A 22,689-nucleotide genomic window follows, 5' to 3' on the forward strand; every position below is an offset into this window, starting at 1 on the left:
GGCCGAGCCGGGGTAAAAATCCCAGCCCGTGCAGACCTCTAAATTAATGACTCGTGAACTTCGCAACATCCAAAAACTTTATCGTGAAGATACAAAATTTTCACATCGCGACGTTCATAAATATACTTGGATCTCAGTAGACGGAAAAACACATAATCAAATTGATTTCTGGGGCGACCATAAAGAACAAAAAGGAGTAAAAGCATAATGGAATTTTCCACCTATGGTTGGTACCATGTCTGAAATTCTTACCACTTTACATATTCAAATTTGCTAATCTTATAAGCATAATAAAGCATAAATTACAGAAATAAAGCATAAAGCTTAATGCTTTTATTCCAGAACCCTGTGTATGTTACAAAGAAAGATAGTTAATATATTTTGTGTCAAAGAAAAAAAAAATTATCAACGAAGGCCACAAACAATGGAAATCAACTGCTTTTATGCGTAACAATGGAAAGTTCCAATTCCTTCCCTCTCTGCACCTTCCGCTCAGAAAGATTTTTTTTTATTATTTCCTCAGTTTGTGTTGAAAGGCAGGTAAGACTGGTTGTGCTTATTTCAAGATGCCAAAAACAAAAGTATATGCATTTCTGAGAGTAAGCGAAGTCCCAACTGAAGATTTCAAAGTAGATCGTGCTAATCTGTTGTACTCTTCGTTCTGAATTCAGTAAATATGAGAAGTCGTCTACTGACCAGATACATGTTTCTTCTTCGAAGCACCGCTTAAGGAAGACTGCACAAAATGAGGATGAAGCAGGAAGCAACGGCAAGAGTTGCAGTGCATCAGCACCAATGAAGAGAACATCAAGAATATGTTACAGCATTTATTGCAACTGGTATCCCTCTTTATAGGAATGAAGAGTTCAAAAATTGTATTCAATCATCTACTAACATTATAATAGTCCCTAAGAAAATATGTACACAGTTATGCTAATGATGATTTGAATGAAACAGAATTGAAGTGTGAAGGAAAGGACATTTCTGTGGTCGTTGACGAAACTACTGATATTAAATCCGTAAAGTTGTAGATGTTCTTGTCCGCCCACTTGGTGAATATACTGAATGTTTTCGTCTGGTCAGAACAAAAATAATACAACGGTGCAACGCAGATATGATAATAGATAATGTACTTGACGTATTACGTGATATTGGTGTTAATAGAAGGCAGTTTGTAGTTCTAATATCTGATAATGCCCCATACGCTGCCCTGCTATGCACTAAAGCTGCAGTTGCTCCTATATTAATGCATTCTACTTGCTGAGCACATGTTCTCCACTTACGTGTGGAAGAGATTAGAATAGTCTGAAAGTATCTGATGGTTTTATCGCATCAGCTAAATCAGCTTTGACTAAAACCCAGCCAAACAGGAAAAACTGTTGAACCTCTCGTAGAAAGCAGAAAAGATCACCAGTTTCCCTCCAGTGCCAGTGATTATCCGTTGGGGGACTGCTCCAAGTAGGAAAATTTCACTATGCACATTTCAGAAGAGGATAGAAGAGGAAGATGAAGAAAGAAGTTGTGATAAATCTCGAAGAACAATGTCTTAAGTTCCAGCTTAATACATAAGATTACAGATGCTTAATGCCATAGGTAAGTTTTAGAAACTTATAGTGTGCATGCGTCAAGTGTGACTTATTCTTTCATCAATTCAAGAAATTCTTGAAACTACCAAATTTTGGGAACATGTTCAGTGTCTGGCTCCCATCCGCGTAAATCCAAATATGTTTGTAGAAGGTCAACCGACAGAATTGAAGCATGTCTCTTTTCATTCTTCAAGAGGAAATAATTTCGTTTTTTGCTTTTCCTTTTGGAGGAAACACCTGGATAAGATGTCAAATTTGAGTACCTTGTCCATGGAAACATTAACAGTCCCTCCTTCTAGTGCTTTAGTTGAAAGGAGCTTCTCCAATCTACAACTGGATTTTAAACCCACGCAGATCTTTGTTTACGGAAGAAAATCTTGAAGCTCACTTGCAGCTTGCTTTTAACAGGAGAGTTAACAGACACACTGACACCATCAGCGATAGCGAGGATGAAGGTTGAACATACACACAAACACAAAATAAAAAAATAAATAAATAAAGCTTTTGTTTTAAAACATTTGTATTATTTATTTATGTTGACATTTTAAGTATAATTTGTTTGCATTATGAAGTATGTTGTATTGATGTAATTTTATGTGGGAAAAATTGTTCCATATACATATTCAATGCTTATGTAATAAAAACGAATAAAATAAAACACATATGTAATAGAAATTGGTAAAAATGAAGTATAATTCAAGGAACAGCATATTAGGTCATAATTTAGGAGAAAGCATAATATACAGCTTTATAAATCATAAAGTTGGTTGCCCTATTGATCAAGTTTTAGTCAAGGATCTTATAAAATAGAGGATCTGCCCTTACAACAAAATCTTGAAGCCATACGTAACACTTTCACCACCCCTACTCTGCCCACTCCGCCCAATAGGATCGCAATGTTTTGAGCCAACAAACATGGCGGAAACGAAAATAGCCAATCAGACGATGGCAGAAACGAGAGTAGCCAATCATATGTGCCGATGCTTGGTTGTTTTTTGGCTTCATCGATTTAATAGGATGAAGATACATATGGGTAGATCCTCTATTTATAACATAGCTTGGTTTTAGTAGATAGAATGTGAGTCAAGATGGCGGCAAGTGTAGTTGGACGACCCGTAGCTCCTGAAGAAAAACAAGGTATTAGCGTGGAACTGTGTAAAAAATGTAAATACAACATTGAATCTACTACATTAAATGTTTGTGAAGCATGCAATATAAAGATTCAAAACAAAAATACAATAGTAACGCGATCAAGATCGAAAAACATTCAGACGAATTCATGTGCTTCGCAAACAAACGACGATCGAGTGGAAAATGACACAGTAAAAGGAAAGTGTTTTAGTTGCGTTCGGACAGAACATGAGGTTTCGTCTTTGAAAGAAATGGTACATATTTTGCTTAGTGATGTGAATACATTAAAAAGTACGATTCATGATATCAAGGAACAACAGGAAGGAAGTGTGATTAAAAGTGATGAAGTGCAAGTGCAAGGAGAAAACATGAGTTCAAGTACGGTAAAAGCGAACCATTGTGACAGCAATGTAGATGTTGATAGCTTGGTACAAATAATAAACGTATTACAGGATGACATAAAGTCCCTAAAATCAGAAAACGAGGCATTGCAGCAAAAAATAAAGTCAGTAGAATCAGATGTTGAAACTCAAAGGAACCCCAACCAGTGGCAGAAAGTAAATTACAGTAGACCTAGAAAATATTCAGATGTGGTTTCAAATAGTTCAGTTGTATGTGTAAACAGATATAGTGTGCTAGAAAACGTCGAAAGTGAAGTGGATATGAGGTCAAATGTAAATCAGGCAGGAAACTCACAAAAGAAGACAAGTGTAAGAATGCCCACAAACAAAGGACAAACGATAAAGCAATCCCAAGTGCGCAAAGCTTCAATCAATAAGATTGGTACAAGAAGAAAGCTCCAGACAGAGTCGCAAGTGTACATATATGGTGATAGTCATGGTCGAGGACTGTCTATGAAAGTGAGCGACAATTCTAAACACAAGTTGGCAGTACAAGGGAACATCAGGCCTGGAGCGAAAAGTGTTGATGTGTTATCTGGCATCAATCCGAACAATGTAAATAAAGAAGGTAATTGTGTAGTAATATTAAGTGGAACAAATGATGTGGCTAGGAATGAAGGTTGTGAGGCTGTGAGTAGGATTAGAAATAAACTAGCTGTTTTGAATAAATGTAAGTTAATAGTAGTAAACATTCCTTACCGGTACGATCTTATTAAAGAGTCGTGTGTTAATGAAGCTGTACAAGCCACTAACTTAAAACTAAAAGCAGTATGTAATCAATTCACGAATGTTGATATGGTTGATATCAGTAAGTTAGGTAGGGAAATGTATACTCAACACGGTATGCATCTGAATCAAGCAGGGAAGGATCTATTAAGTATAAAGATCTGTGAAATAATTGATAAGAGCATAGCCACTACATTAGAAAGTAAAAAGGCAATAGCGATGCCTTGGTCTGTACAGGAAAACCCAAATCACCCGACTCCATGAATGAATTTAAAATTCCGTGGGGCCGGGTGAAAACTTCAAACCTAACAAAGTCGCTTAAAATTAATGATATAAGTAGAAATGTAACTGTTAATAAACGATCAAATGTACAAGGTAATATGAGTCAGGGAGTAGAACCGATTTCAGTCAATGCTGTCCAATTAGCCCAACTATCTAATAAAGCTGATGATACACACTCAGTGACCAGCAATGCTCTTAAACTATGCTTTCTTAATGTACAAGGGTTGAAGGACAAATCATTCCTTATTTCAGATTTTGCCTACGAAAATGATTTACATATTTTCTGTGTGAGTGAACATTGGAGTGCGGACAGTGAACTCCAATACAACAATATAGATGGTTTTTCTATGGCAAATAGTTACAGTAGGAGTATATACATACATGGTGGGGTCGCTATCTATGTTAATAGTCAAATAGAATATCGTCAATTAGATATAACTTTTCTTAATACTGAACGTGAATTTGAATCAACTGCAATTTTTCTGGATCAGTACAAGTTAATAATTGTATCTGTTTATAGAACTCCTGATAGTAATCCAAATATTTTTTTAGAAAAATTGGAGAAGTTATTGGCATTTCTCAGCAACTGGCATAATTATGAGATAGTAATAGGGGGCGATGTAAATGCACATTTTGATGTGACTACTGACAAACGAACTGTCCATGAGTTACTTAATCTACTCAGACAACATAATCTTCAAGTGATTAATCGTAAACCGACTAGAGGCACAGCGTGCTTAGATAATGCATTTACCAATGTAAAAACGGAATATTTAACCAGTAATGTATGTCAATTTCCTTTCTCAGATCATGATGCCCTGCTAGTCAATCTAAGTACAACAAAAGTAGAATCCTGCAACTTTAGTTTTCCCACTACCGAACTTATAGCAACTAGGCCCATCACAGAAACTAATTTGCAAAGTTTCATTCAACAATTATCGTGTATAAACTGGGAAGTAAACATTAGGTATGATAATTTAAATGCCAGCGATACATTTGATCTTTTTTTAACAAAGTTTCTAAATATTTTTGATATGTGTGTGCCTAAAAGGGTGGTCCGATATAATTCATCAAAGAAAACAAAGTTAGCTAAAAGAACGTGGTATACCCCACAACTCTCTGCCATGAAAGATAAAGTAATGCAGTATTATAATATATATAAGAATAAAATGACTAGTGAATCCAGTGATATTTATAAGTCTCAAAGGAGTAAATATAAATCTGCAATAAAGGTAGCGAAAGCAACATACAATGAAAATTGCATTGAGTTATCATCAAATAAATGCAAAACTGCATGGAAGATAATCAACAAGGTAAGCAATAGTAATAATAATAACAATAATAATGTTACGCTGTCGCCTGATACTCTTAACACGTATTTTGTTACTTCCGTAGAGGAAATCAAGAAAAACAATGCAGATACTAATGTAAATATGTATCAGTATTTAAGTCAACATACTCCATTTAATAGCTCTTTTGTTATTAACCATGTTAGCCCTGATGATGTCATAAAAGTAGTTAAAAAAATGAAAACTTCGGACAGTAAGGATATATTTGACATATCGAGCAACCTTATAAAAGCTATAATTAATCAAATTGCGCAACCCCTTGCAATATGCTTCAACAAATGTTTCTCTCAAGGTATTTTTCCCAAAGCACTTAAAATAGCAAAAGTTATTCCTATACACAAAACGGGAGATCGATCGTGTTCATCTAATTACCGTCCAATATCTCTTATTCCAGTTTTTTCTAAAATTATGGAAACTATTGTTAAAGATCAGCTATATAAATATATGACTGAGCAAAACATAATTCTAGAAGCTCAATTTGGATTCAGATCTGGGAAATCCACAATTGATGCAGTAGAATCACTAACGAAAAAAATATATGAAGTTTTTGAAAATAAGGGTTTTGCTCTAGCTACATTCTGCGATTTAAGTAAAGCATTTGACTGTGTTGATCATAAAATTCTATGTGATAAATTAGCGTATTACGGATTCCACAGTAGCAGTTTAAACTTTGTAAAATCCTATTTAAAGGAACGTAAACAGATAGTCAGTGTTAACAACATGTATTCAAACATCTTAGAAGTGAAATATGGGGTACCGCAGGGTTCTGTTCTGGGTCCGGTACTATTTTTAATAATGATAAATGATTTGCCTCTAAATACTAATACCACATCAATTCTATACGCGGATGACACTACGCTACTTAACATAAATACAAGCTTTGAAGAAGTGTATATAGAAGCTCAAGGCGCATTAAGAGAGGCAGCGACCTGGTTTAAAAGAAATGGTTTTGTGCTAAATCAAGATAAAACAAAAAAAGTAACCTTTAGTCTCAATCACTGCAATGATAGAGGAAACTATGATGTATCTGAGGTTAAATTTCTTGGTATACATATAGACAGCCAACTAACCTGGGAACAACATGTCAAATATGTATGTACAAAGCTCTCCCGAGTGCTCTTTCTGTTAAGAAAATTGAAAGATACAGTTCCTTATGAGTATCTGAGGAATTCATATTTTGCATTTTTTCACAGCATAATTGGATATGGGATTTTGCTTTGGGGTAACAGTAGCCAAGCACATGATGTTCTAGTTTTGCAAAAGAAAGCCATCAGGATTATTGTTGGAACACATGATAAAGAACACTGCAAACCACTATTTATCAGGCTTAAGATAATGACAGTAGTTAATGTATATATTTATCAAGTGCTACTTTATACTAAGAAAAACCTGGCAAATATGACACTCAGAGATGAAGTACATACATATAATACTAGATTGTGTAAGAAAATTGATATACCCTTCACTAGATTATCGAAGATCAAAAATAGTTATTTAGTTATAGGACCAAAGCTATTTAATAAACTAACATCCTCCATACAACAGCTGCCATTTAAGGTTTTTAAGAAAAAGTTATATGACTGGTTAATAACGAATCCATTTTACTCAATTCAAGAGTTTAGTGAATGTCAAGACATTGTGTCCTAGTTTGCAGTATCACTTTATTTCAAATATTATTAGGTTGTTCATAATAATATTAACCAATAACTGATTGTCTGTATGTAATGATTATTTTATATATATATTTAATATTAACCAATACTGATTGTCTGTATGTAATGATTATTTTATATATATATGTATATATATATGTAATATTAACCAATAACTGATTGTATGTAATGATTATTTTATATATATCTGTATCTATATTTATATTTCATTCGGACGTTGTCTATTGCTTGTAAAGCTCAATGACAATAAAATATTCTATTCTATTCTATTCTATTCTAGAAGACAATCTAGCATAATTAATGTTCGGTCGTTTAGAGGGGTTGATTGTGATATTGATCACTAGGGTAGCAGCGATAATAAGAGAGGGATTATCGTTGAATAAGGAAATATTCGATGTCTGAATATGGAAAGATTTAATTTAAAGAAATTAGAAGAGAATCAGGTAAGAGAGAAATACGAAATTGAATTTCCGACTAGATTCTCGGTTTTAGAAGGTTCGACCAGGAATGCATTCAACTAGCGGAGAAGAGAAACAGGCAAAATTACGTTGGCTACAAAATCCGAATGAAATAACTACACAAAATTTCGCAGACATCAGGCGGGAAACTACCAAAACTTTTAGAACAAAGAAACGCGATCTTTGGAAGCTAAAATTACGAAACTTGAATATATAGTAAAAATAAAAACATTCGGGACATGTATAAGGGGATCAACGAATTTAAGAAAGGCTATCAACCTCGTGCTTATATATTAAAGAAATCTGACGGTACAGTTCTCAGTGACACAGATAGTATCTTAAATAGATGGAAAGATTTCTTTGACTAATTCCTTAACACGCAGCCAAAAACTAATGTGCGTGGAGAAAGAGAAACCGCAGAACTGTATATCCTGGAAACTAATCGAATACAAGAAATCACTATAAGAAAATTAAAGACACACAAATCTCCGGGTGTAGACGAAATTCGGACTGTTAACTTCAGCTGGAGGTGAAAAATTGAGGAATAGGATACACAAACTCATTTTCCTTATCTGGAACAAGGAAGAATTGCCACAAAAGTGGAAAGAATCAGAAATTGTTCCAATTTACATGAAAGGCGACAAAACTCACTGCAATAATTATGGAGGCATTTCTCTTCTGTCAACGTCCTATAAAATCCTCTCAAACATTCTATTAGTAAGATTGATCAGTGCAGATTTAGAAGAAATCGATTAAATATCGACCAAATATTTACCATTTGACAAATGCTCGAAAAGAAGTGGGAATACAATGCCCCGGTACATCAACTATTTATTAATTTTAGTAACGCTTACGACTCGGTTGAGAGAGAAGAATTGTACAACATTCTTACAGAATTTGGAATACCGAAAAAGCTAATTAGATTAATTAAGATATGTTTAAATGAATCCCAAAGTGAAGTCCGGGTAGGAAATTTTCTGTCGACAAGCTTTCACGTCGAGAATGGCGTGGAACAAGGGGATGCCATTATTATTCAACTTTGTTCTGGAATACGCTATAAGGAAAATCAAAGATAGTAACCAGGGCCTAGAGTTAAATGCGGTTCACCAGGTTATGGCATATGCTGATTATGTAAATTTAATAGAGGATGATAGGAGAATAGAAATCTTATTGAATGCTTGCAGGGACATGAGTTTAGAAGTAAATGCAGAGAAAACTAAATACATAAAGTTCGTCGGGATCATAATACTGCAAATTATGAATGCGTTAAAATATCGAATAATATTTTTGATAAAGGGGATATTTTTAAATATCTAGGATTAATATCACGGTGCGAATCATTTGAAAATGGAGGGAGAAGAAGAAGTTCAGCGATCCACACTAATGCTTCGTGGGGCCTCCAAAAAGTTGAAATGGATTACTACTACTACTACTACAAATAAGAAATGTTCAAACTAGTCGGCATTCTTATTTAAAAAATACTTTAATGTTATTTATTCATTTAACCAAAATTGGTACACTTACCTACTGCATTTAATATACACTTCGGTGTGTATGGTCCACAGTTAGACTCCCGTGGAAGCACAGTACCCTTGTGTTTATCATCATATTGAAGACTTCATTTACGAAAATAGCGGTATGAGATCTAAAAGTCGCAAATAATAGTGCCTGAGAACCGATGTCCTAACCAATCATTAGAACTACTAACTTAAAACGCTCCACCTGGTCAGCCATAGATCCCCATGAGCTTTAGAGTCAGAATATAGTTATTATTATTATTTATGAAATTCCCGTTTCTTCGCTAATTATTTAGTGTTTTAGTTTGGTCGCTCAGATATCCGGTCACTTTTATAAATCTAAATAATACTATGTATTTATATTGTATTATTAGCAAGAATATATTATTATAAATAACAGATATGATTTCAATACAAATACTTGAAAGCACAACGAAAAGCCGTGTTGAATCTTTGGTAGAGCGCTCGCCTCAGATGCGTGGGATCCCTGGCTGGATTCTACCTCGCGCCAAATTCTGCTTGTAGTATACAAACAATTGTGAGTGGGTCTTCTCGGAGTCCTTCCGTTTCCTTCCACTATCTTAATCCACCATTATAATTTATCTCATCATGACCGTCTTCCTTAGCATTGATGAATATTCGTAGACCGTTAAACTAGAAAATAAAAGCACAAATACAATAATACGACTGATTTGCTTATTTAAGTTTAGTGTTCCTTTTCAGCAGCGAGGCTATGAGATATGGACTTACAGTTTAAGGTGGAATCCGAACCACGGTAATCGTTCAATATTTTGTAAGGCGCTCCCACCAAGAATCGAACCTGGGACCCCGTGCAACAAAGATTGTTTGCGCGTGCTAGACACTAGATCAGCGGGGAGAGCCACAATAATACGAGCATTGAATGATTGTGTTACTGTATTTATAAACCTAAAATATAGTTTGCAATAACGTATCTTACCTTAGAAAAAATTAAGATTAAACTTCTCTTCATTTTCTTTCCGTGTATAACGACAGTTGAACATGTGATGGGCAGAAGAAACCATGTATGAGCAGCAGTAACAGCATCCCATAATTTTAAAGGAGATCCATTGAGTTTAATTGTCAATAAAGATTGCAAAGGTACTCGCCAACATACGGTTCTTTCGGAACTTTTAATATGAACAACACTTAATCCACGTTCACAGGCAGCAGATGATAATGGCACAGAACGAAGTTTCCGCGTTAAGGCTTTAAGAACCTGAAAATCATTTACCGACATAGAACTTGACTTGCACTCTCTCTATTCTGACACTGCAGAACCCCCGCTTGGACTGGTGGCTAGCATGCTTGACTTCGTTTAGCGTGGTCCTTGGTTCAATTTCAGGTGGGGTACAGTTGAACGACCAAAGTGGTTTGGATCCCATCATAATCAGTAGGTCCAAGTCTCCTTTAGCCTTGTAGGCATAATCGTGGAACGTTAAACTAAATCAAACCAAACCTTTCTGACACTGCAGTATCAGGATTCAATCCAAACAATTGAGCTACTTTATATAAGTCTACGTTACCGTATAAACCAGTCATGCTATTACGATCTTTATTTTCACAAACTGATAAGCACTTTAGCACAACATTAGAAGGAAACCTTCTTTTCACTTCGTCCACTAAACCTTGGATTACCTGCCGCCTTATTTGATCAAACTCACTATCATCACTCCCTGTATCAGACGCTTGTCTGCAGTGCACTAAATACTTTTCTTTACAAAGACTTAGGTAGACATCATCTTTCATACGCATTTCTCTCAGAGCTTGGATTGCAGATTCAATTTTTCCTCTATTCCATTGTACAAATTCCTTTTGCATCGTTTTGCTAATATTAGAAAGAATGGACGCAATATCCAGAAGAAAACCGAGCAATAGAATGTTCTTTTCCCCCTGACATTTTTTTTAAAATACCACTCAGTTTAAAACTGTTTCTGTTGAAATGGTCATTATTTTCATACTACAAAAGTAGGAATTGCATCATACAAGAAAAATATGTAAAGACTGAAAGTAATGCATCCTTGTCATTTGAAATAGTGTATGTGAAACAATCTTTAGATTTTCAGCAGCCCTGCGGCACCTGTGACTGTCACGATACTTTTAAGTTTTGCAGCTGTAGATGACTTACTGAACACCTTGTGAAGTTCGCCTAACAAACATTCGAAGTTGTGACCAGCATTCACAACCCCAAAAACTCTTCCAGAAACAAGATCCATTCGATGTGCCATGCAGTATACGCTAATTAGACACGGATTGACATTTCTTCTAACTTGAGCAGCAACACCTTCGTTTCTCCCAGTAAACACTGCAGCCTCGTCCGAACCAAATTCAACCAGCTTTTCTTTAAGATTAAAAATACCTAAGCCATCTTCGGAAAACGCTTGAATAGATTTCTCTTCAAGGGATTTTGCATCGGCGTTTTCTACAGGCACTAATTTATAAAAACAACAAGAGTTCTTTTCTTCGTCCACATATGTTACATATAACAGCAAGTACTCATCCGCAAACCTGTCTATAGATTCGTTCTCATTATCATCTATATAAATTACTCAAGGGTAAAAGGTGATCAATGAAAGGTTTATAGAAAAATTGAGAGTTATATGTGGTATTTATTGATCTATAAAAGGCTTTTGGAAACAAGAATTGAGAACTATTGTTGGAAGTTCTACAGAAGTTTGGGTTGGAATGGAAGGATCGAAGACTCATAAGAAACTTATATACGAATCAACAAGTAATTGTTAGAATAGGTAAGGAAATGAGAAAGGGAAGTGCAATTCGAAGGGAAGCTGTCTCCCGCTTACATTATTTAATATCTATCTAGAAGAGATAGTGAAAAAGAGCATACAAAATGAAGACGGTATTTCAGTAGGAGGTAGAATGATTAGGTGTATACGGTTTGCAGATGATATAGCACTTATTGATCTAGAGAAGGCTTTTGACTCCATGAGCTAGGAATTGTTGGGAGCTCTAAAAATCTTGAGTTGGAATGAAAAGATACAAGATTCATAAGGAACGTAAACATAAACCAACAAGTAAGTCTTAGAATAGAGAAGAAAATGACAGAGGAGAGTACAATAGGAAGGGGACTTTAATAGGGATGTTGTCTCTCGCCTATATTATTTAATGTTTATCTAGAAGAGATAGTGAAAAAGAGCCTACAAAATGAAGACGGTATTTCAGTAGGAGGTAGAATGATTGCGGTTTGTAGATGATATGCTGCTTCCTGCAGAATTAAAAGGAATAGTGGAGGAAATATAGAGGAGAGTACAATAGGAAGGGGAGTTCAATAGGGATGTTGTCTCTCGCCTATATTATTTAATGTTTATCTAGAAGAGATAGTGAAAAAAAGCCTACAAAATGAAGACGGCATTTCAGTAGGAGGTAGAATGATTGCGGTTTGTAGATGATATGGTGCTTCCTGCAGAATTAAAAAGAATAGTGGAGGAAATACAGAGGAGAGTACAGTTGGAAGGGGAGTTTAATAGGGATGTTGTCTCTCGCCTATATTATTTAATGTTTATCTAGAAGAGATAGTGAAAAAGAGCCTACAAAATGAAGACGGCATTTCAGTAGGAGGTAGAATGATTGCGGTTTGTAGATGATATGGTGCTTCCTGCAGAATTAAAAAGAATAGTGGAGGAAATATAGAGGAGAGTACAGTTGGAAGGGGAGTTTAATAGGGATGTTGTCTCTCGCCTATATTATTTAATGTTTATCTAGAAGAGATAGTGAAAAAGAGCCTACAAAATGAAGACGGTATTTCAGTAGGAGGTAGAATGATTGCGGTTTGTAGATGATATGGTGCTTCCTGCAGAATTAAAAAGAATAGTGGAGGAAATATAGAGGAGAGTACAGTTGGAAGGGGAGTTTAATAGGGATGTTGTCTTTCGCCTATATTATTTAATGTTTATCTAGAAGAGATAGTGAAAAAGAGCCTACAAAATGAAGACGGTATTTCAGTAGGAGGTAGAATGATTGCGGTTTGTAGATGATATGGTGCTTCCTGCAGAATTAAAAAGAATAGTGGAGGAAATATAGAGGAGAGTACAATTGGAAGGGGAGTTTAATAGGGATGTTGTCTCTTGCCTATATTATTTAATGTTTATCTAGAAGAGATAGTGAAAAAGAGCCTACAAAATGAAGACGGTATTTCAGTAGGAGGTAGAATGATTGCGGTTTGTAGATGATATGGTGCTTCCTGCAGAATTAAAAAGAATAGTGGAGGAAATATAGAGGAGAGTACAGTTGGAAGGGGAGTTTAATAGGGATGTTGTCTCTCGCCTATATTATTTAATGTTTATCTAGAAGAGATAGTGAAAAAGAGCCTACAAAATGAAGACGGCATTTCAGTAGGAGGTAGAATGATTGCGGTTTGTAGATGATATGGTGCTTCCTGCAGAATTAAAAAGAATAGTGGAGGAAATATAGAGGAGAGTACAGTTAGAAGGGGAGTTTAATAGGGATGTTGTCTCTCGCCTATATTATTTAATGTTTATCTAGAAGAGATAGTGAAAAAGAGCCTACAAAATGAAGACGGTATTTCAGTAGGAGGTAGAATGATTGCGGTTTGTAGATGATATGGTGCTTCCTGCAGAATTAAAAAGAATAGTGGAGGAAATATAGAGGAGAGTACAGTTGGAAGGGGAGTTTAATAAGGATGTTGTCTCTCGCCTATATTATTTAATGTTTATCTAGAAGAGATAGTGAAAAAGAGCCTACAAAATGAAGACGGTATTTCAGTAGGAGGTAGAATGATTGCGGTTTGTAGATGATATGGTGCTTCCTGCAGAATTAAAAAGAATAGTGGAGGAAATATAGAGGAGAGTACAATTGGAAGTGGAGTTTAATAGGGATGTTGTCTCTCGCCTATATTATTTAATGTTTATCTAGAAGAGATAGTGAAAAAGAGCCTACAAAATGAAGACGGCATTTCAGTAGGAGGTAGAATGATTGCGGTTTGTAGATGATATGGTGCTTCCTGCAGAATTAAAAAGAAAACAAAATCTATAAGATGTTAGAAATCGTGAGGAAGGGCTGTGAAGAATATTAGATAAAAATAAATTAAAAAGATAAATGCCACGGTGATTGGAACGAAGTGATCGGTGTAAAATATAATTATTGAAAAATCTTTTTACTGAGCGACATGACAATAATCCAAATTGGATAGATGAAGTTTAACGGGCCACCAGAAATGTATTAAAGAATTATAGTTCTTTCATGATTTGCTATAAACACAGGTCTAGATATTTGTCATAAGAAATAGTGCAAAAAACACAAACTGAACTGTGCTAGGTGCCCACTACAAAGTACAAATAGTATCTAAACAAGCCAGTGCACAGCGAAGCTGGTGAGCCCGCGCTTTTACACAAGGAAGCGTACGAAGGGAGCAGTAGCATCGCCGACTGTGGGCATGCGTATAATGAAAATAACTAAAAACATGTCAGTTCTCTGTAATACGAGTTAATATAGCACCACACTTGTAACGTTACAATTGTAAATATAATATACAGCTTTAATACACTGTGTATAAATACTCTGCCGATAAAAGATGGTATCTAATACAGTTGATTTTATACGCACTCGCTTATTTTTAAGTATTATAAAGCACTCCTAATGATTTCACACGAGTAACACTAAACTTGTAAATCTAAAATGCATGTGAATTAATCACTATTTTATTCTGCCGCCTGTCCAAAATTGTTCCTTATAAACATGTCTTTCCAAGTAGTTTTGAATTTTATCTGTAAATTTTGTAAAATGTTGTGTCTGAACTTGACCAGCACCCAAGTGAGTTCGTACTTTAATACTGTCCTATACTATATCCGTCTTTACTTTGGGCATATCATTTAATGAATCGTTCAATAAACCAAAGATAGAAAACAACTTGCCCTTCGGGGCTCTAACCTGCCTTTACTCGCTAACGCTCGCTCGCTTATATTACCTGAATTAAATATTGATTTGGTACAAAAAGGAACCAACCTAGCTGATAATCTATACATATGGGCTAACCGCAACCGAAAAATCAAATCACTGAGCCGAAGAATCGAAAAAATTACTGAAATGGCCAACGGTTTACCCTGTCGTTTTTATGGCATATGTACATACACTGAATCTCTATTTAATTCTCCTAAGGTCAACCTAAGCTTACTGATGCAACTCCACCCCTCAAGAATCATTTTATAAAGCAGTAAGAGAGAACTTTCGGCCTATGTTTAGCAGAAGGGGTCCAGCTCTTTTCTCTAAAAAATGTTACAATTTTGGTAATTTCTGCTCACATTCGGTTAGTTTGGGGTAGGGTTGGTTAGTTTAAGTTAGGTTAGGCTAGTTTAGGTTACGTTAGGTTAGTTTAGTTTATGTTATATTAGTGTAAGAATCCCGCATAATTTTCCAAAAAATGATAGAATTTCGCTTATTTCTACTAATATTACGTTAGTTTAGGTTAGTTCAGGTTAGCTTACGTTAGTTTATGTTAGGTTAGGTTAGATTTGGTTACGTTATGTTACGTCTAAGTAATTGTATCACTCATTTCTCCTGTAAATTTTGCGTTTTTTACTTCTGGACCCCTTGTACTAAACATACCCCGAACTTTCTGCTACAATGCATTAATGTGTTTACCCACGAAGTGAGATACCACACAACTATAAAATTCAACGATTAGATTTATATGTTCATTTTCATCTTTTATTTTTGTTTGGCAATTTAAAAATGAAATGCTCAAAAAGAAATACTAGCTTGGATATCTCGAATTGTAAAAGAATAACACCGCAAATATACACGATATCTTGTCAACTTGCCTCCGGGTCAGTATTGCCATGCCATCAGAAAGTTACAGTTTGGCATAGTTACCAAAACGTTGACACAAAAAATCGCTAAATGGAAGCTGAAATAACTCCAATTTGGAGTGAAAAGTCGCTATAAATTATGCGTGATAATTTTCTTTTTCTACATCTCAAAATGTAAATCTCTCACAGTACCTTGACAATAATCTTCTTTTAGTACAATTTATATATTTTACTTTATGATCAATTTCACTTCAATAAAATCAAAGTTAAAAGTTAAAAAAAAAAAAAACTTGCACACATAGGCCTTACTTCACCATTTACTCAAGCTTTTAGAGATAATTGGTAACAAGGGCTCCGATCCTGAGGGGCCGGAGGCCCAGGTCCTCCCAAGGCTCATATGGGTCCCTCCATGGGGGCCCAAAATGGTAAGTTGAAGTCGGTTCTCCTATTTTTATGGACTTCGAAGCGATACTTGAAATTGAAGTGTGAAACGTATTAAAGTCATAGAAAAAAATAAAACTGGAAAATAGATGATTTTAGCCTCTAATCGGGGGTACTTTGCACCGATCCAAAGTAACTTCTTAGATAGGAAATCATTATTACTGATACTTTCCTGCCTTCTAATTTTAGGTAAATTTCATATATGTAGACGCCGGAATATATTTCTTCTTGGAAAATAAATTATGAATAGTGGCGGATCCAGGAAAATAGTTTGAGAGGGACTTCATTCAGAAAGGCTTCCTTTTTTAGAAATCACTAGACTTTGGGGGGGAAGGCTTCAAGCTTATACGCATAGAAATGACTAACATTAGATTTTTAAAAGGAAATCCTGCAATTTGGGCGGGCTTCAGCCTGAAAGCCCCAAAGCCCGTAAACCTTCCACTGCTTACGGTTGGGATGATATTCTTGGATATAAAGAGCAACCAAGGCAAACCATTCACGGTCTTTTTTCTGTTCCTTAGTTGACATTTTTGTGGGACATTTGATAAACTATCAAAATGTAGTTCCTATGTCTGTATCAGAAAATACACAGACCTACGTTTCTTTACAAATATCGGTAATTCATACCAAGTACTTATCCGGTACCATCATTCTAATATAAAAATTTGTAGACTGCGTGCAGTTTCGTGTAGGAAGTGTAATGTACAAACACTGGAAGCAAGGGCGCCGATCCTGGGCCAAAGCTCATGTGGGTTCCCCCACTGTATTTGTGAATATACAATATTTCGCATAATTTGACTGCAATTTGTCTTAAAATCTTTATATATATATATATATATATATATATATATATATATATATATATATATACAGGGTGCGGCACGTAAAACCGGCCCGTCGTAATATTCTGGTATATTGTGTGTTTGGCAACACTTACATAATCTACCTTCCTACCAAGAGATGGCGTGTCGAGGTGGGGTCGACTTACGTGACCTGCTGCAGTCACGTGCAGCCGCAGCCAGTGAAACTTGTCGAAACCAGTTGAGAAAAAGGCCTCGTTGTGTTAAGCCGGGTGAGTGTCAGTGTGTGATAATGCCGTATTCGATACCCGAGCGTGTTGCCATTGTTGAAGGGTTCATTCTCACTGGATCTTTTGTGAAAACAAAGAATTTGTTTCGGGAGTTTCCAGGACATTCTGTGCCAGCAAAAAGCACCATTCAGGAATTGATTGAAAAATGGCGGCGTACAGGATCGGTTCAAAATGCTCCCAGGAACAGACGACCATCTGTCTGCACACCTGAATTAAAGATGCAGGTGGAGGAGATAATGACAAGAAGTCCTTGAAAGTCAACCAGGAGATTGAGTCAACAGGTTCATGCGAGTGAGAGAAGTTGCAGACGTGTTTTAAGGGGACTGAAGTTAAAACCGTACCGGATAAGTGTTGTGCAAGAACTGAAGGAGCCTGACCTGCAGAAGAGGGTGCATTTCTGTTCATGGCTGTTAAGCAATGTTGCCAGTGGTTTCTTGGATCCACTAATGCTCATGGGGACTGTTAAAAGGAAGAGTATACGAAACAAATCCACACACAATTGAAGACCTCAAGACCAGGATCCAGGATGTCACCAATAGCATTACAACACAAGAACTGACAAGGGTATATATGAATCTCCTCAATCGTCTTCACATGTGTGTTGAAGTGGGCGGAGGACACTTTCAGCACCTGCTGTGAAGGCTGCTGCGAAAGTGAGTAGTCATATTCAATACATTACATTTCATTTATGTGTTGTAGTTAATCATATTCAATACATTACATTTCATTTTATGTGTTCACTTTACGGGCCGGTTTTACGTGCGCACCCTGTATATATATATATATATACCTTCTGTAAAATCGGCGTCCTTGATTGGTAATGCTGTATTATTTGTGCATCTCAAATGGAAGCTGAACAGGTTAAAGCTGTTCTCCGTTATAGGACAAGTCGTAGCCTTTCAGAAAACAAAGCGGGATTCTGGAGATTCCATACGCTTTATAGTCTGTATATGCGCCGAACTGATTGAAGCTTGGACTAATTCAAATAAGTAAAAGGAAAAAAAACATGGACTTCCCAACTAATAGTATTTGAGACGTTCACAGCATAAAAATAGCTAGATCTGTAAATAAGCCGCCAATTCGTCTGTATAATAGTGTAACTTTGTGCACAGGAGTTTATGCATAAGGAAAAGCAGCGATTATCAACAATCAAAATTAGTGATAAAATGATATGAGGGTGTAAGTAGACAAATTGTGCCCTTGTACTTATAAGACTTACATAAGTAAAACAAGGTTTTATCAAGGACCTCAGTGGCCTACTTCGGAACTAAACAGTGATGTCTACTAGCGTGAGCAGGACATTGGGAATGTGGATGTCAGATCTAAAGTACCACCATATGGAATGTCGTCCTCCCCCCTTTCTCCTAAGAAAAGATAGCGTCATTTCACCCAACGCTGCGTCGGCGACGCACGGTACACATGCAGACGGCAAATAATTTACACGCAATCTCTTCTCAGTTTGTAATAATTCTACATAAAAAAGTTTGTCTAATGGGGGTGCCAAGGCACCCATGGCACCCACCTTGCGCACGCCTATGGCGATGTCCAAGAAATTTATGCTTCTTGAAAATTCCTCCACAAGAAAAGAACGCAAATTAGATGGTAAAGTACATATAGAGTTACACAAAAGGGTGTAAAAACCAGTAGGTATTGCAGTATGTGCATCAGGTGTAACTAATACTTTCTGATGTAGTTAATAATATATGTTAGAAAATTAATATTTTAGTAGATAAAATAGTGCATGTTTTTCTAAATAACATGAATTGGTAAAAGAGCTACCATATTTTAAGTGTAAATTTAAAATAAATATGGATAAAAGTAAAAATATTTTTTTGCTTTCAAAAATGTAAATACAAAGGAAAGAACAGTGGTGAGAAAATGGTTGTTTGTGATCTGTGCGGTAATTGGTTTCACCTACCCTGTATAGGTTTAACAGCTGATGAAACAGAAAGTAGAGACGTAAAAAATGAAGAAAGTAAAACGTAAAATAGATGAAAATGATATAGAAGGTTTTTGGAGCTATGAAAATTGCAAACGGGAATGGATAGACCTAAGATAGGGAAATATAGTAAAACAGAAGACGTGCAAAACCTATTAACTATAATACAGCAACTTCAGACAGAAATAGACGAACTGAACAAAGAAATACAAGAAAAGCCATGTATATGCGGAGAAGAAACCAAACAAACACAGGTAAACACTTAGGAGATAAGAAGTCAGAAACGGAAGATGATAAAAAAACAAGAGAAAACAGAAATGAAGAATCGCGCGAAGCAGGTGACAACGTCAAAAAAAACAAGGAACAACATTTTAAAGAAGCCACAAAAGAAAGAGGTCCCGAAGTAAGTGAGAATGTAAGTGAAGAGAATACTTACCTGCAGAGAGAGAACATACCTGAAAAAGAAATATGTGAAAAATCAACACTAAGCAGAGTAATCCTGAGGAAAGAATACACATAGAGACAATTAGAGATAAAGAAACTGAAAAAGGAAACAATGAAATAAAAGAACAGGAAAAGAAAAAACAGGGAAGAAAAACAGCAAATTACACAGAATAAAAAAGAACACACAGTAAGTGAACAAGAAGAAAAATACTGGAGAATAATGAAAAGAGGAAAAAGATCAAATGCAAATATAGGAAATAAGCAACAAAATCCAAATGTTAAAAATATTTTACAGGAAGGATATGTATTAGTAATAGGAGATTCAATGTTAAAAGGAGTAGCGATGGAATTTATGTTCATCCAGGTCGTCGATGATGATGGAGACTGTTTTTGATCTTCCAGGTATGCTTTACGTGGTATATCAATGTTCGAAAGTGGTGGGTAAAGAAGCGATAGAACTTTCTTGGTTACCTTTATAGATGTTATATCCATTAAACCTAGCAAGGGAAAAGTCCCTTCTAAAGTCTTCAGTTCAAGAAAATTGCAAGAAAATCTTGGAAACATGAAGACACATTCAACATTTTATATGCTGTCACAGGTGTTATCATCAACTCGTTACCGCCAAGGAATGTAAAAGGCATACCATTTGCTGAAGAAACGCAAAGACCTACGAAAACAAGTCGGCATTTTCAACGATGAGAATGCGATCTCTGAACCCGTCACTGCTCCTGGCGAATTGTTTCTTCATACTTTGTACCGTGCTGCAAGGTCAGCGCTCACCTTAGATCAGCTGCGTTATTGAGCATTCGTGAAAGCTATTGCAAAATATCCCGTCACAAGTGAAATTCAGTTGGAAGCTTTGCCACCTACCAGTGCAACAGCTTATCAGTACTTATTTCGGGTTTATCTTCAGATATAACTCTAGAAGGGTAACAAGCTATCCTCTACTTCCTGAGGATCGCAGAGGATTGAAACGTGTTTGGAGCCAATCATGACAGTGAAAGCTCCAGCTCTGAACTCTCTATTTTAACTTATATATGGTAGCTGTAAGATGGGCAGGGAACGCGTATTTAAGTGCAGAAATATAGAACTGATATGTACCTGGTGTGTATACCTTATAATGGAAGAGGTTGCACCGATTATGAGGAAATCAATCCCGATGAAAATACGAACATGGACACTATTGAAACGTAATAAACGTTATTAAAATCCAGACAGCATTTAGAGACACTGCGTACAGAAAAAGGCACTCTGTTCTTAACGAATTCTACAATTACGATTGCCTTTCATTTCGGATATATGAAAATATCCTAAAAGCCTCTTTAATTGGAACTATTGTAGACTGTGCACGTTATCCTTATAAGTGTTAATATTTATAAATTGGAGAGAATTTGGTGACTCGTAGATGATTTTGTGTACGGTCAGGACCCCCGATAAAATCCTGCTACACAAGTTCTGTTATTTCTTTTCTATCATTATGGTCCCAATGAAACTTGGAAGCTGTATTTTCCGTATTATGTTGTATTTAATGTAAGTTTAATCGCTACACTAAGAGGACGATATTGTCAACTGATTAAGAGAAAGTAATCTGAAGAAGAGAAAGTTTGGGGATCTTTTTTTCTTTAAAAAAACTGTTACTTCCTCCATGTGTAGTAGAATGCTGTCTGTAAGCGTCGTCCTTCGTTATTCAAATGAAGTAAAAGTAACATCTATAGTGCCAATACAACGTGAGGTATAGCTATTAAAGTGAGAATCAGTTATTTCCTTTAAAATAACGGTTTGACCGCCTTTTTCCAATATGGCGGCCAAACCCGTCACCGGATATTTCAGAACTTTTAGTAGTAATGGCCCCAGTTCAGGCAAATTTGGACTTTGACCTCGAGTTTGTGACGTCATAGGTCAAAGGTCAATGACCTTGGCCCAGGGTCAATGACCTAGGGGTACTTAGAACCACCCCTCTAGACTTTGGGAGGGGTACCTTGGCCCACCCCCTAATTTTGGGCAAGGGTACATAGGACCATCCACCTTAAATTTTGGAAATTGCCAAATCTAAAAATTTGGTAAGGTAGCCTAGGACCATACCTATCAGTACCTCTATCAGTATTGGGGGTCCATCTCGTTCCCTTTTATGTGTAAAAAATTGCCAAGAATTCAAATTTCGGATGTTTTTGACCTAATTTATCCCCTTTGATGAGGTCTTACTACTTTATATGGTTATATGGGCATGTATATTGGTCCATTCTTTGTTATAAGACACAGGTATATTTGTGCACCAATCTTAAATTTTGAGAAGGGTACCTTGGCCCACCCTTAAATTTTGGAAATTTTCCAATTTAAAAATTGGATATCATAGTACAGGACCTAAATATGTATCCCTATAAATTTGTGTGGTCCACCTCGTTCCCTCACATGGACAAAAGTGCCGAAATTTAGTACGACCACGTGTTCGGTTATTAACTCATTTTATTCCTTTGATGAGGTCTTATTACTCTATATGGTTATGTGGACGTATAAAGGGGTCTATTCTATTTCTTAAGACATAGGTACATTGGTCCACCCTTAAAGTTTAGAAATTGCCCAATTTGGTATAATAGTACAGGATCCTAACAAATATCATTATAAATTTTGTTAACTTTCATGGGTAAAAATGGTCAAAAATGTGAATTTTGGAAGTAATTGAACCCCTTTGATAAGGATTTAACACGTTATATGGATGTGTGCAGGGATTTCTTTCCTTTATATTTTGATGCTCACTTTTAAAATCTGTTGGGTTCTAGCGCCCCGAACTGCCGTAAGGTTCTAAGACACTAGCATCCTTCAGTGTGGAAACACTGAAATAAAGTGAGGTCGCC

General features: G+C 36.0%; 1 protein-coding gene across 4 annotated transcripts in view; it reads right to left on the bottom strand.

The window, feature by feature from the left end:
- Positions 1 to 15,972, bottom strand: part of LOC145672020 (uncharacterized) — a 39,911-nt gene extending 23,939 nt beyond the window's left edge. The window contains exon 1 of one of the 4 annotated variants that reach the window (XM_081741204.1): positions 15,936 to 15,972. The gene's annotated coding sequence lies outside the window, so the exon portion shown is untranslated. The other 3 variants (XM_081741205.1, XM_081741208.1, XM_081741207.1) reach the window with 3 other exon arrangements.
- Between the last annotated feature and the right edge of the window lie 6,717 nt (positions 15,973 to 22,689).

Source organism: Thermobia domestica, chromosome 15, assembly GCF_964235325.1.
Source record: "Thermobia domestica chromosome 15, izTheDome1.hap1.1, whole genome shotgun sequence".
Taxonomy (NCBI): Eukaryota; Metazoa; Arthropoda; class Insecta; order Zygentoma; family Lepismatidae; genus Thermobia; species Thermobia domestica.